We start from the raw sequence: 17144 nt of genomic DNA on the forward strand, positions 1-17144 counted from the left end.
TCTCACTCTTTCCTCCTGCATCTAGCAGCTCACCTGTGATGGCCCAACATTCCATCCAGGTGGGGAACCTATATGCCAATGAAACCAGGAAATCAGCCCTTATGAGCTAGGCATGGCTCAAGAAGAAACAAACAACAACAAACCATAAACAGATCACGCTTGTACTTATGCATACGTGTGTGTATGTCTGTCTCTCTGTTTATGTATGTGTATGTATTGTGTTGAGTCAAACGTTCTCCAATGTTTTGGTAACTTATTCATCAAGTAACAACAAAAGCAGTCTAGAATTCAAAATAGAAGCCATTGTGTTCCACTGTCTGAAGCCACCTTTTTGCCATTTCTTTGACCCATTGCTAGTACCAGTTCTTGTCCTTCAAGAGGAAGAACTCCTTCACTGTAGCTTTATCTCCTCTTGGTGGATAGACCTAGAATATATGGCTATAATAAGCAAAGTGCAGCAAGTGGTGAGGAGAGAGATGTTGGGTATGAGAGGGTATAACAAGTGGGACATGATTTTTGGATATGAGAGAGTGCCGAGAAAGATAGTAGGTATGTGAAACATTGAAATGTTGCATGGCAGAGGAGAGAGATAGCTGAAGGTACAGAAAAGAGGTAAAAATAGTGTGGAGTGAGGAAGGGAGGATAATGGGCATAAGAGATCGAGGTGGTTTCAGCAGGGAGGAGGTAACTGGTAGTACAAAGAAAGTGGGAAGACTAGTGAGTGTCAATACTGCCTTCAAGTGATTACAGTTGCGAAGTAGTACTATGGATAGAGAGGTGATGGGTGGCAGGGTTTAAGGGGAACGAGATGAAAGGAATGCTTGATGGGGCAGAATGAGTTTTCATTATCAACATTATCATCATCACCATTTAACCCCCGTTGTCTATGCTGGCAGGAGTTGGACGGTGTGACCAGAGCTAGCACACTAAGGTGCTGCACCAGACTCAAGTTTGATTTGGCTTGGTTTCTACTGCTGGATGCCCTTCTCAATGCCAACCGCTTTACAGTGTACCACATGATGGCACCACATGGGCACTTTTATGTGGCACTGCCACAAGTATTTTCCACCACCAGAAGGATCAGTCTTAACACTTTTGTTGTGGGGTACAGCTTTACACACACAAACACATATGTACATACATACACACACATGCACACATACATATTCATATATGTATATATAAATATTTATGTATTGTATATATATATATGTATATAAATATATATTTATATATGTATATACGTATGCATATATATGTGTGTGTATGCATGTATGTATATATGTATGTATATGACCTTTACATTCACAGGCATACATCCATACTAAAAAGTACACTCACAGTAGATTGAGTATTTAAGCTATAATACTGATATTCATGTATTTTAAATCAACAGATTTGCACCTAACTCTCTACTTTCTCAAAAGCAATGAATATTTCCAGTCTTTTTCTAGAATCTGAAGTTAGGTTTCAGAGAAGAATTGATTCATTTGTATAAACTGACACATGATGAGAGAACTCTTATTCAGACTTAAATTCCTTACTGATTAATATGATCACATATTTGTATTCATTTAATACTGTTGAGAAGAAATATTTCACTTTTGTAATTTCATAATCTTAATAACTCTGGGAATAAGCCTCTACTAATAAGCCTCTTCCACCATTGAAATATATTTTCTCTTTTGATTATGAATAATATTACTGCATTTAACAGATAATATGATAGAGCTCATCAATTCTGACAGGCTTTTTTTTGAATGACTACTTGTCTGTCCTAAACCCTGGCATTATTTTTCGAAGATGTAACCTGATTGTCTGGAACAATTTTTAGAATATATATGCACCTTATAAAAGCCCAAATATAGTGATTATCTTATTTACACTGCAGAAATATTATAATATCTAAATAGTATATATGTATGTCATCGTGTTTACTTTTCTTTATTTTATAATAATATTATCAAATATGAATGTCACATAATCTTGTTTGCATTTTTAAGCTCTTCCATTACACAGAATTAAAGAAAATTTAATATATTACTTTATGTTTAGGTGGCAAGCTGACAGAATTGATACTGCACTGGAGAAAATGTTTGGCAGCATTTCTTCTGATTTATCATTCTGATTTCAAATACCACTGGGGTTAACATTGCCTTTCATCCTTTTGGGTTTGATAAAATAAGTACCTGTAGAACACTGGGGTCGATGTAATTGATTTGACCCCTCCCCTGAAATTGATGGTCTTGTTCTAAAATTTAAAATCAATATATTACTATATGTTTATTTTTAAAAGGTTATCCTGACTCAGTAAATGATTCAGTTAAATGCATGTTCTCTGAGCAAGTCATTTACCAAACAAGTACCACATCAAAATGGTTTTATTATTCTTTTCTAATCTAGGCACAAGGCCAGAAATATTGGGGGAGGAGGCCAGTCGATTAGATCGACCCCAGTACGCAACTGGTACTTAATTTATCGACCCCGAAAAGAGGAAATGCAAAGTTGACCTCGGTGGAATTTGAACTCAGAACGAAAAGATAGACGAAATACCGTTAAGCATTTCACACGGCATGCTAATGTTTCTTATTTCTTTATTGCCTGCAAGTGTTAAACATAGAGGGGACATACAAAGGGATTAAGTTGATTACATCGACCCTAGTGCATAACAGGCACTTAATTTATCGACCCTGAAAGAATGAAAGGCTAAGTCGACCTTGGTGGAATTTGAACACAGAACAAAAGGATAGATGAAATACTGTTAAGCATTTCACCTGGCGTGCTAACGTTTCTTATTTCTTTATTCCCCACAAGGGGCTAAACATAGAGAGGACAAACAAGGACAGACAAAGGAATTAAGTTGATTACATCGACCCCAGTGCGTAACTAGTACTTAATTTATCAACCCCCGAAAGGATGAAAAGCAAAGTCGACCTTGGTGGAATTTGAACTCAGAACGTAACGGCAGATGAAATACTGCTAAGCATTTCGTTCAACCTGCTAACGTTTCTGCCAGCTCACCATCTTTAAAATGGTGTGCTAACATTTATGTCAGCTTGACGCCTTTAAAATGGTTATATTATTGGCTTTAATGTATCATTAAAGATAAATTCTTAACATTTACTTCTATCACATTTTTCACAATGCCTGTTAATATTCACCAAGTCATCCTTTAATTGTTGCTGATCTTTTTAGAATAAAACAAAATATTTCAAATAGGAATATGAAGGCTGTGCATATGAGAAGTAACAAAATTCTCAACAAAGCATTAATACTTTAGCAACTAAGGATACCATTGGTAGTAGAAGCCAATGTGTTTTGGCATGGTTGCTTGATCTGCTTGAGATAGCTGCCAAATATTTCTTAAATTCACTGTATCATCTTCAAATCATAAGAAAGTAAAGAAACAAGAGAGATATTCTGAAAATGTAGTCTTTGATGCACTGTCTGTAAAAAGTGGGGGTGGTCGTTTCTGGAATGTCTTTCATCAAAGTTCTGATAGATAAGGGTAAATCTAGAGGCTACATAACAATGATAAACAATTATAATAATTAAAGCTAAACTAGTTTTCCATGAGCTGCTAACTAGACTGTGCATCGTTTCCTAGATATATGAGTTTGTTTTGTTTTTCCTTTCGTCCTACCTTTACTGGGTTTGTCTTTTATTTTGTTTTTATTATTTCATTATCCACTTTCTAATTCAATTTACGTGCTGACTTCTTTTAGACAGAATGTATCTTCTATTTTAGCTATTTGAATGGCTAAACATTCAGTTTGGCAGATATTCATTTATCAAGTTGGATATCTTAGGTGAAATTTGATTGAAAAAAAAAGTAAAATATATAAACGATGAGAAACACTAAAAATAAACAAAACCTATAAGTAAATGAATGAATAAAAAAATAAAGTAATGAGTAAGCAGATAAAAGCTGCCTAAAATTCTTGCCAAACAATTTCAGTAATTCCTCAGCCTCCAAGTCAGACCAAATAACTCCAATAGCAATACTCAATGTGTTTTTTAGTTTTTCTTTAGTTTATCACAACATGTCTCTGCACCAATTCCACATGACTGTCTTTTAAAAATTCTACTAAATGAAGTAAGATTTTCACAGTAAATGCAAAACTACTTAGTCTAATAAATCAAATGTATTCTGTTTATATTTTTCATTTCTAAACGAGGTAAAAGACTTTTCAGAACCACACACTGTGTCCTACAAATACATATTGTCTGAAATTAAACTGAGTTTCTTTTTTTTTTTCCTTATTTCATTTTTTATCCCCAATAATATTTGCAGTTTGTTATGATATACATCTGACTTTTAACAGCAAAACTGAAAAAATAACACTGCATTACATGAATTTTGTTCTTGGGTAGCAATTGCTATTTCTTATTTTCTTACTCCTCAAAAGTATGAAAAATGGCAATATTTCCTTCAAACTTTGCTTTTATTACATTTATTCAAACCCCAAAGAATCCCTCTTAATACATGGTTATGATGCTCCTACCACTCCGGTGTGCTATGTGCCATTACATAGTGTGCTATGTGTCATTACATGAAGTGATTACAGAGCAATGTAAGATAAAGTGTTTTACTCAAGAACACAATGCACCACCTGGTCTGAGAATTGAAACCACAATCTTGTGATCATGAGTGCAACACCCTAACCACTAGGCCATGTATCCTAATAATACTAATAGTAATAATAATAATAACTATCTTCTGGGATTTTCCACTCAACACTAACAGAATGATCAGGCTAATCAACCAGACTTAGTCAATAAAGACAGAGAAGAAAATTCCAATATCTGTAAAGGAATTTGAGAAATTAAGTAAATATAAAGACCTGGAAATTGAAATACAAAAGATGTGGCATTTTAAAGCAAGAACTGTTCCTGTTATTGTGGGTGCCCTAGACATGATAAGAAAGGGATGTCAGAAACATCTAGATAAGATCCCAGGAGAACCATGTCTCAGAAAAATCCAAAAGATTGTAGTGACAAGTACAGCCCACATCCTTAGAAAAACACTATCAATTAAAATATCTGTGTTCTATATTACATGAAGATATTTTGCTATTGCTCCTTCCACTTCCGCTCCCTGAGCTTTCAGTCATACTGTAACATCTCTTATCCTTCATTCACCCTAGGACACTGGGTGTGTCTCGGTGAGTGCCTGTAACAAACATACAGATTAAAAGTAAATAATAATAATAATAATAATAATAATAATAATAATAATAATAACGATTGTTTCTGATTTTGGCACAAAGGCAGGAATAATGAAAGAAGCAGGTTAGTTGATTACATCAATACCCAAATAATGGTTTCTAACAGTGGGAAAGGGGCATACATTTCATAAAAGGATATAGTACTCCAAGTACTTGACAGATGAAGTACAGAGTTGATAACTAGATATGGTTGATTCAGCTCTAGATAAAAATAAAAGTAAAGTGGTCCACTCTGCTGGGTGGTTGATGTTGGGAAGGGCCTCCAGCCATAAAAAAACCCTACCAAAACAGACACAGAAGTATGGTGCAGGCCCCAGCCTGGCCAGTTCCCATCAAACCGTCCAACCCATGCCAGCATGGACAACAGACGTTAAACAATGATGATGATGATGATGGTCTATGATAGAATTTGAAACCAGAACATTTAAGTATGAAACTGAATGCACTAAGGTAATTTGGGCTCTTTATAGTGGTTTCCAACTTAAGTACAAATCCATCAAATTTGAGAAGGGAAGGTGTAGTCAATACTGTCAGCCCCAGTATTTGACTGGTGCTTTATTTTTATCAGCTCCAGAGGGATGAAAGGCAAGGTTGACATCAGCAGGATCTGAACTCTGAATATAAAGGGTTATAACGAATGCTACAAAGCATTTTTCGCAATGCTCTCATGATTTGCCAGCTCACTGCCTTTTTTGGTTCTTTATAGTGTTGTCACTTCTTCATCTTCTTCTTCTTCTTCTTCTTCTTCTTCTTCTTCTTCTTCTTCTTCTTTTTCTCATTATTATTATTATTATTATTATTATTGTCATCATTAATAATAATAAAGATAATAATAAATAAATAAATAAATATATAAATAAATTTAAATAGTGAACCACTTTTTCAATTTTCTTCCCATTTCATAAATATCAGTTTAAATATTATTTCTAAAATAAGATTTTCTGATTCAGCACAATTTTACATGTATGTGTCAAAAGTAGGTTTAATACTGTTTTCTGGCTTCCTAACCTTATAAGGTACATTTTATTTTGTTTTAAACATTTCTTATTTTACATGATACTAGCAGAACAGAATATTATATACTGTACTACTTATATTTTCTATCAAGGGGAAAATTGATTCAGAAGCAAATACCAAAACATGGAGTTGTTCAAATAAAATGAAGGTGAAACCTTTGAGCAATACAGACAAAAAAGTGTTTTTTTCATTTCTAAATATTTTATTTTCCCTACATCTTTATGAAAAAAGATAAAACTTATAATATTGATTTTTTTTTGTGTGTAGTTACTAGAATTTATATTTATATTGGAGGGAAAATAAAAGTGTCTCTGTTAGGGGCATCAGCAATGTGAGTAAAATACTACAACTAGCAATCAAAACTAGGCCACACAGGAAATATCAAGAAACTTGCCTCTATTTTGCCAATATCGAAAAGCAAAACTAATTCCTCAACAGAAGGTGGAAAACTCTTGCAGAATTTAAAATGAGAATTTATGACATTCATGCATTTATCAAATGAAGTGTTTCCAGCTGGATAGGAAGTGTTGCCATTTTAGAGCAATGGGTTCATTATTTTGGCCAATATCTAACTGGCTGTATATTTGTTGACCCATACATGTATGAAGACAAGTAGTTCAAACAGTAGAATAAGTTTTATGAAGTGAGGCAGAAGAAAACTCTAATATTTCTAAACAAAAACCTTTGGCAGAGACAAACATGTAGTAGAAAATAACAGAATACATGCATGTCAAATGACAGTATTTTCATAGTACCATCACGTTAGGAGAGCAGTGTCAAGAATCACAAAACACTGTGGATGAATTCATTTTGAATGGCTGATCTAGATTAGTTTTCTACAATGGTTTCCATTTTCACTACTCTGCTTGTGATTTCTAAATAACATTACTTGTAATGATTTTTGGATGAATCTAGAAAATTGGGATCAGGCATGACTCTATGATTAAGCTTGCTTCACAAATACAATGTTTTGTACTTGATCCCACAGCTCAGAACCTTGAGTACATGCTTTCATCCGAATATTTGGCTACAACAAAGCCTTCAAACTGAACATCAGTAAATAGAAACTATGTAGAAGAGGTCCATCGGAGAAATTGTTTTCTTGTTATTGAGTCATTACTTAATTCTTGGCAGACTTAATTCATTATTTGGTTGAGAAAACAACCCTCTCTGTTGTGCGTCTTTAGTGGAGTGAACCTTGTTGCAAGCTTTCAGGCCAGGATTTTGTTCATAGACCAATATCTTTGCTTTCTTTGAGCAACCTAAGATGCCCTGGAAAAGGTCACGAGTACTGTCAGCAAACGTGACAAAAAACTTTGGGTTAGTATAGCATCACTGGAAATAATTTATGATTTTACTGAGGAATATGCTTATTCAATTACCTACTTTGTTTTTATTTTGAATCGCTTTTCTCAAGAAGCAACAGATTTATAGGAGCAATTGGAATAAATTTATTGAAGTATTGGTTGCAGGAGGCTGTTTTGATTTTTTTGTGTTGCTAAATAATTTATTATTTTCTCTTTCTATTTTACTTACATTTCCCAAATCAGGTTTATCTTTCTCTAAAACATCACTTTCACTCTCTGCTTCAAACACACACATGTACACAGATGCACACACACACACAAATACACACACACACACACACACACACACACACACACATACATGCATATAGACATACATACACACCAACAAACACACATGTATGCACACACAGATTTGATAGAATAAACAAGAGAATCAAGACTCATTACATGTGTATAAATACTTTTATATATTTTAATCAGCAGAAACTAACAAAAGTAACTCAAAGCATGCTACTTATCAAACTACACACACACACACACACACACACACACATACATAAATATCGGTAGGCAAGTATATAAGTACAGATACATCACTTTCTCTCTTTCTATTTCTCTCTCTCTCTCTCTCTCTACCTATATATATATATATATATTTATATATATATTTATATATATATATACATATATACACACGTGCACACATGCACACCATACACGTGCATGCATATATGGACAGTAGGTGAAAGCTAGATAGGCTTGGTATAGAAAACATGTAGTAGTGATCAAATGAATTTGAACTTCAAATTCTTCATCCATGAATTGGTCCATGGTGTCAAGAGTGGCTATGAGAGAAATCCTAGGTGAACTAATATGGAGGTAATGAGGTAGTGATGCAGATAAACACAATTAAGCTTGGCCGATATATGCCTCTGTGTGTGTGTGTGTGTGTGTGTGTGTGTGTGTGTGTGTATCTGTCAAGTCTAATTGTGTTCATCTGCATCCCCACCTATCTATCTATCTATCTATCTATCTATCTATATATATATATATATATATATATGTATATATATATATATATATATATATATATATATATATATATATATATATATATATATATAGATAGATAGATAGATAGATATACAGATAGATAGATAGAAAGATAGATAGACAAATAGATATATAGATAGATAGATAGACAGATAGATACAATATAGATAGGTGGGGATATATATATATATATATATATAAGGATTTACTTTTCGTAATGAGATAAAAAAAAACCAAAGGCTGTGTACATTAGAACATTTATAAATAGGTCTTACAGCTGTTTCCAGGATATTCATTATATCCCTTCATCAGAGAAATTGTGAGAGGATGGTTAAGCAATAGTTAGTTTAGATGAGATAGGAAATAGGGAGTGAATGTAGGGATATTGTATTTGTAAATTCATTGTTTAGGCAAAATGGTATACATATAAGATTCCAATACCTTGTGAGTATATATATATATATATATATACATTAAAAGGTTTGGAGGTGATTACAACCATCCAGATCTCTGAGTACCTTATTTTTTCTAATATATATATATATATGTATATATATATATATATATATATATATATAGATATATATATATATATATATATATATATATATATATATATATATATATATAAAGTGTAAACAGAGTTAGCAGTTATAGTAACCAACTAAGGGATAAAATATCCATATATACTATCAGTATCCATTACCTATTATCTCCAGGCATTGGTGTGCAGGCACAACATACATGTAGAGTGCAGATAACAACAAGATAAACAAGAGTTTATCAGGAACCAATGCAAGTAATTAGAAAATGGAGAAAGCCACAGGTTAACAAACACATCGATTGGACCACATGTATAGCTTATTTTTTAATACGAAGCATGACATAACAAAATAGGTTATATCATGCTTTGTATTAAATAATAACCTATACATGTGGTCCAATCGATGTGTTTGTTAACCTGTGGTTTTCTCCATTTTCTAATTATTTGCATTATATATGTATATATATATATATATGTCCAACCCATGCTAGCATGGAAAGCGGACGTTAAACTATATATATATATATATATATATATATATATATATATATATATATATATAAACAAGGATAAGATCATTCTTTAAAATACCAATCATATCAAGTGGCCAGCATGAGAATAAAAACCTTATTAATTATTATTTGAATTATAATTAAGGGTAACTAAGAGATGCCACCATGCTAGAGTGGTTTTAGAATCAAGTTTTACTGCTATCTCTTAGATACTCTTAATTATACTTATATATATTAATATAAAATAGAACAAGAAAGTAGAAGACACTTGCTCAAGGTGCGACACAATGTGATTGAACCCAGAACAATGTGGTTTGGAAGCAAGCTTCTTACCACACAGCCACTCCTACATATATATATATATATATATATATATATATATATATATATGAATAGGACTATAAGGTGCACTGCAGTGCATATTTATAGATAACTCAATGACTGAAAAAGATAAATAAATGAATAATATTAATAGTAATAAATATATGAATATAATAAATATATATAAAAATGATAATAATAAATATATATAAAAACAATAATGATAAAAAAGAATAGCAAAGTGAGATGATTTGAGGAAATTGTAATAGAAAAAAATGGCTCTCTACAACAAAGTCTATTCTGCATTAGATCAACATTTTGTTAGTTTGTTAGTCTTTTATATTGGAAATTTTCTTGGTGTTTTTTCTAAAACAGTTTTCTTTTTTTATTCAACTGAATGGTTCAAAGATTTCGTAGTGTGTGGTAAAACGTTGATACATTCTTTTTATGTGTATTAAATTGATTTATATTTTAATTATTGTTCCTTTCTTTCTTTTCTCATTGTGTGTAGGTGGATGTGTATACATATATATGTATGTGCATATGTTTTATATATATATATATGTATATATATATATATACATATATACATATACACACACACATACATATTCTTTCCAATGTGGTCAATTGTTTATTGTTGTTTAATTTATCAATCTGATGATGAAAATTGATGGAAACCAGACATTCTAATTTGTTTATTTATTTATTAGTAAAAAAAAAGGAAAGTGAGAACCCATTAATGTATGGAATTCTTTCAAACATTAAAAAAGAAAAAAGGAAAATTAAGAAGAAGTTGAGCGAGTACTATCATTGTTCTTCTTGAATATCTCTTGATATACTATTGTGGGAACTAATTTTCTCTGAAATGAAAACATGATTTCAGAATATTGGAGTGTAAAAGAAACATAATAAAATTTGGAGTTTATACTTAATGAAGTATAATTAAATAATCTGGCAAGAGGTTCGTGATGTTGTAAAATGATATCAATTGAAGATATATGATATCATCGCTCAACTTTAAAATGCAAATAAATTATATTGTGAGAGGATATTGACCAACGATGCTATAAATGCAGTGTTTAACAAGTACTGATGGTCTCTCTTGAGAATCTCACATCTAAGCATAGCAAAAACAGTGTCCCAAAGACTAGACTTTTTGTTTGGGGATAGAAAATATTTCAGTTTCAAACAGTTGCTGACTCTCTAAAAGCAGGTTTCTGCAATGGAATACTACACCTGCATTTGAGAGAGTACTTCTGACTCCCAAAACACTCCTATATGGCTGCATTGTAAAGAAGATTGGCTAAATTAGTTAAGAACTCCTTCCCGAACATCCATAGATGTGCTGCTGTCTAACTCTGCTTCTTCTATAGAAACTACAATAGTTTCAGCTACTCAAAGCTAACTAGTTGCAGCCTAAATATACTCAACAAACATATCCTTTCTATCATCACCCACTCTGTCTCTTCCCTCAGGTTCTATACTACTGGCCAGATCCAAATTTTTTCTGCCCAGAATATCACCTTTTTTCATTCACCTCTGACCCATGTTTTTCTCATTTCATCCTGCTTATATTCCTGACAGGCTTTGCATCCTTTAGCTTTGCAGTTTCAAATTTTAATCAAATGTAAAATTCCCATACTGAAAACCAAGTAAAAAATCAATCACAAGAACATTCAGCCATAAAGTATTACCTCAAATATACATGTCTAATCTCTACCAGGTTATAAAACAGGTGTAAAACAAATTTGAACTCAGAGCAGAAATCTGGAATAACTATCTTCATGTATCAATTACACTACTCTATTGTCTCCACTTTATTTCTGATATGAAACCTAATAAAAGAAATAAAGAACGACTTCTATGTGAAGTCGAGAGATTTGAGAAGATAACATTCTTTTCTTTTTAAATAAAATCTTGCTTTTCCTCTTTTTTTTCTTTTTGTTCAGAAACATGTTCTTCAGCATCACTTTCATTGGTACAACCAAATGAAATTAACTAAAACAGTTGTGGAAGTATAGAGATTATTTTTAATTGTGCAGATATGGCTGTGTGATTAGGAACTTCACTTCCTATCCATGAGATTCCTGGTTTGATCCCACTGCACAGCATATAGGTTAACTATAGAATTTTGGTTGACTCAAGTTATATAAGAGTATCATCATCATCATCATCGTCATCATCATCAACACCACCAAAATCAACATCATTATTTTAGATCTACTGTTCAAGCTGGCATATGCTGGGTAGATCATAAAATTCTGAATCAGTTGGTATTTAGAGTTAATACTCTCCTTCAGTGTTCAGAGGATCTGTTTTGCATATACAGGGTGCATAAGATATTTGAGGACAGATTTATATTTATAAAAAAACAGATATATAATAACAGATAATAACTTTATTTATCAAAAAATATATATGAGGATCAAAATAAACCTTCTTTTCAATAAAACCATCTTCAACTTCATCACCTGCTTCTATACGAGATCTAAATCCTCTACATGCTCCAATCAAGTGGTCCTGGTTCATCTTGGACATTACTCTGACTATGGCAGCTTTCAAAGAATCTTTGGTGTTATGGGCATGTTCATTCTTAACAACGCTCCACATGTAATAATCCAATAGATTGAGATCTGGAGAATTAGGAGGCCAAATGTTAGGGGTTATGTGATCATGAAAATTCTCAGCCATCCATTCCTGTGTTACTAGAGCCATGTGTGATAGTGCAGAGTCTTACTGAAATACATGGCCTTCCATTGCATACACTGTCTATCCAGGGCTTAACAATTATTTCTAGGACCTCAATGTGGAAAGAATTAAGGAGGCAACGCATGTCCTTCATTGCTGACAACCCTTAAAACCATGACAGTTGCAAGAAATTTTGTATGCATAACACTTGGAACTTCAGAAGGGTTTGCACATAACCATCTGAAAATTATCTGCATTGCCCCCGCCCCTCATAGTTCAATTCCCAAATCCACTGTAGGTAACATGGAAAAGTATCCAGTCCATGCTGTGAAGTGGTTGGCATTAGAAAGGGCATCCACCCACAGAAACCATGCCAAAACAGACAGTGGGGCACAATGCAGTCTCTGAACACATCAGATCCTGTCAAACTGTCCAACACATGCTAGCATGGAACACAGACATTAAGTGGTGGTGAGATTTATAATTCTGGGCATGCAATGTATGTATGCACAAATGACAAAGTTTAAATGTATTGAAAGAAAAAAAAAACAGGACATAAAAGGAATTAGATGTAGTGTACAAGAAAGGAAACTGCGCTGTTATGAACATGTGATGTGTAGGGAAACCTAAGAAGACGTGAGATGATGTCAGATGAGATGAACAAAGGACTGAGATTATCAGCAATATGCAGTTGTCAGGAAGACCTGCCCATCCCAGTGAAATTGAGATTTTGGAAGCACAATATTTGTGTGTGTGTGCATGTGTGTGTGCGTGTGTGTGTATGTATGCATATATGCATGCATAATTATAGCTTTGATTTAAATATAAGTTATATGAGATAATATAAGGATTGATTCAGGATGGAAAAATACCAATCCCTCTTATTTGAACCTTATTGTTTTTTGCATTCCATTTAACTTCATCACCACAGAGCACCATCCGTCACTTTCTCTTTCAAATAAAGGTATATTATTTTTCTACCATATATTTGGTTTTATAATACAAGATATCATCATACCTCACACACACACTGTGGCAACATTAGAAGACTCTTGCCCAAAGTACCACATAGTGGGTCAGAAACCATGCACTCATGAAACAAATTGCTTTACCACACAACAATGCCTTCAGTGTCGTCTCTCTCTCCCCCCCTCTCTCTCTATATATATATGTACACACACATTTATATGAATATACTTATTTGCATATACACACATATATACAAACACATATTAAAAGAATAAAAATAACAAGAAAAGATAAGTAATGATCAAAATTATTAGTTTGTTTGATGCTTAGGTGAGAGGAAAAATGAATTATAACATTTTGCAATGTGTGGTGTGTATGTGTGTGTGCATGTATAAATGTATATACATACAAGCACATATATATATATATATATATAAAACCAGCTCCCTCTCTCCCTCCCTATATATATATATATATATATATATATATATATATATATCAAGCTGGTTTTCCTGTTTCTATTGATGTGAATGAATATCTGCATTCAATATCTAACTGCTAACCTGTCAAATTATTGATTCCTTTTAGGGTAGAGGAAATAAGATTTAGTGACATTAACAAAGCATTAGTTGACATCAGTGTAGGAAAATATCTTCTGGTGATAGATCGTGATCTCTGGGTAGATGCTTACCTTTTCACATGCTTTGCATTCTGAAACCTCAAAGTATTTACAGCTAGATAAATGAAAGAAAAGCTTAAGAGATACATTTTGACTCAATGTCTAAAAGGAATGAATCAAAAATAAATAAAAACAAGACAGATGAGAAAGATTACTGCTTGGTAACATTATTTAATACATTATGCCATTTATAGAAAATTGCAACATTTCTCATTGCTACATAGATACTGACAATTTAACTAAAAGTCTCTGATCTCTCTTCTTCCTCTATTCATTATTTACTCCTGTTCCTGTTTGTTGAAGCTAAATCTTTCTTTTATTCATCATGCTTCTCTTATTATTATTCTTTCTTTCATTTTTCTCCCTTTCCTTTTTTCTTATTTCTTGTCTCTTCTCACTTGAAGATTATATTCTTTTTTTTTTTTTCATTTTCTTAATTTTTCCTCTTTTAGTTCCTTGCTTTTTACTCTCTTGCTTTCTCTATTCTTTCCTTTTCCCAATAATTCTCTCACTGCATGTCTTCCTCTTTCTTCTCTCTCCCTCTAAGTGATTTGAGGAACTGATTGGTCATTAAATTCCTTGTCATTCAAATTTCCGTGCTAATCAAGTACAATTTGAAGTGCCAAGTAACGTCAGGCATTGATCAACGGCAGACATTCAGTCAACTTAGTTTACTCCCATAAACAACTCAATAAATTAGAATGCAATTTGATTGGCTTAGAAATTTGGCTTTTTCCCAAAACAAGAACCAATAATCTCGATGCTCTGACAGTGATTAAAGTCATCTAAGAATCCGGGGTAAAGTTCAAATTATATTGAACCTTCCATAGACATTTTCAAAGCTGCTTAACAAGCTGTCCATCTGAGTCTATACAATAGTAGAAACGTGAAGAAAACAGGTTTTATTTTTTATTTATTTATTTGTTTTTTTTTTTTTGGCAATGAATATCTTTTATCACCGAAAGAGAAGCAAGGAGAAAATAGAAAGAAAATTAATCTAAAATATAGTAAAAAGAGTAGCAACTTTAAATTTCATTACAAAGATACTCCTTATATTTATTTATCATCATCACTATCAACAATAGGAATACTGTCACTGCTGCCATTATTAATACTATCACAGTCTTTTACTCACACTGTATTTTTGTTTTTCATTATCACCATCACCAGCAGCAGCAGCAGCAGCTTCCTCACCACAATTGCTATCACTGTCAATACCATGGCAACTTTTTTTTTCCTCCTTTCACTCTACTTTTTCAGCATCTGCTATGGTGAGAATTCTAACTTAATATTAACACCTTTGTAGTGCACTAGTGTATCATGGCAATACCAAATATCACCTCCACTGGTATCCAGTAGCTATACCATTTTTTTCATGTTGTTTAGTGTCAGGTCAGTCCTGATGAGTAAACCAACAGTTTTATACTCTTTACACATTGACGTGTTGTAGATGGAGCTCAAAGCATTACTTCTCTTCCAGTTGCTTTTGTTTACATTATTTATTCCATATACTAGTTCCCTCTTGCCAGAACACGCTATAGCTTTATTCTGTTCACTATATACATGCTTAGGTGGCTTTCTTACCGAGCATTCTGTTTATGCTTTACTTAATCAAACTAAAATAATTGTGATTAAATCCTACCCCCTTTTTTCTATATTATCTCCTCTTTAACCATTTCAGAAATTAAATTAGTTGTTTTCATTCTAATAATCAATAGTGACAAGCTAAATGAAAATTATCCTGGTTATCTTTGTAATAACAACATAAAACATGGAATCAGAAGAGTAACCATGGTTTATATGTTTGTTTTACAAAGTATCAGCAACAGTTGTTGCTATGTGATAATAGCTGAAACTATACGGAGTCACAATAATCAGTGCAATATCTGTTTGAAATAGCCATCTTATTTCAATGAACTGAAAGCAGAAAGTTATATCAATATATTTCACTAATGCAGTCATCATCTCACCAAATCAACTCTGATGCTAATTTATTTTGTTTGCAGGTACCAGTTATAGCAGAAAACCTACTCAATACTTTGAACACTACTTATTCCAGTATCTGACACTGCAAGCAATCAGACTTCAAGGCCTAGGGATACTGTAGATGCACAGCAAGAAATATAGTGTCTTCTTCCCATTATTTTTCCAAGTCATCAGCTAACCTCATATTTCTTCAGTGCTCCCCTCCATCCTGGATGTTGATCAGTCACACATTTGCATTCTCAGTATATCTCTTCTGTCAGAAGTTTTTTGTAAAACCCCTTTTTCCACTTCAGAAATGGCATCAGTTAATTTGAAGAAGAAAACACCACCAAAAACAAAAACATGAGAAACCACAACTATTTGTGAAACCCAACTGGTTGTGGCAAATTAACATAAACTACTCTTAGATCTTTTCAGATGTGACTATCATTATTTTCGTGAAGTTGGGGATCTGTTTACTTTCAGAGTGATAGGCACAGGAGTGGCTGTGTAGTAAGCAGCTTGCTTACCAACCACATGGTTCCGGGTTCAGTCCCACTGTGTGGCACCTTGGGCAAGTGGATTCTATTATAGCCTCAGGCCGACCAAAGCCTTGTGAGTGGATTTGGTAGACAGAAACTGAAAGAAGCCCGTCGTATATATGTATATGTATATATATATATATGTGTGTGTGTGTATCTGTGTTTGTCCCCCCAACATCACTTGACAACCGATGCTGGTGTGTTTACGTCCCTGTAACTTAAAGGTTCGACAAAAGAGACAGATAGAATAAGTACTAGGCTTACAAAGAATAAGTCCTGGGGTCAATTTACTCGACTAAAGGCGGTGCTTCAG

Source organism: Octopus bimaculoides, chromosome 4 (assembly GCF_046866305.1).
Source record: "Octopus bimaculoides isolate indiv1 chromosome 4, ASM4686630v1, whole genome shotgun sequence".
Lineage (NCBI taxonomy): Eukaryota > Metazoa > Mollusca > Cephalopoda > Octopoda > Octopodidae > Octopus > Octopus bimaculoides.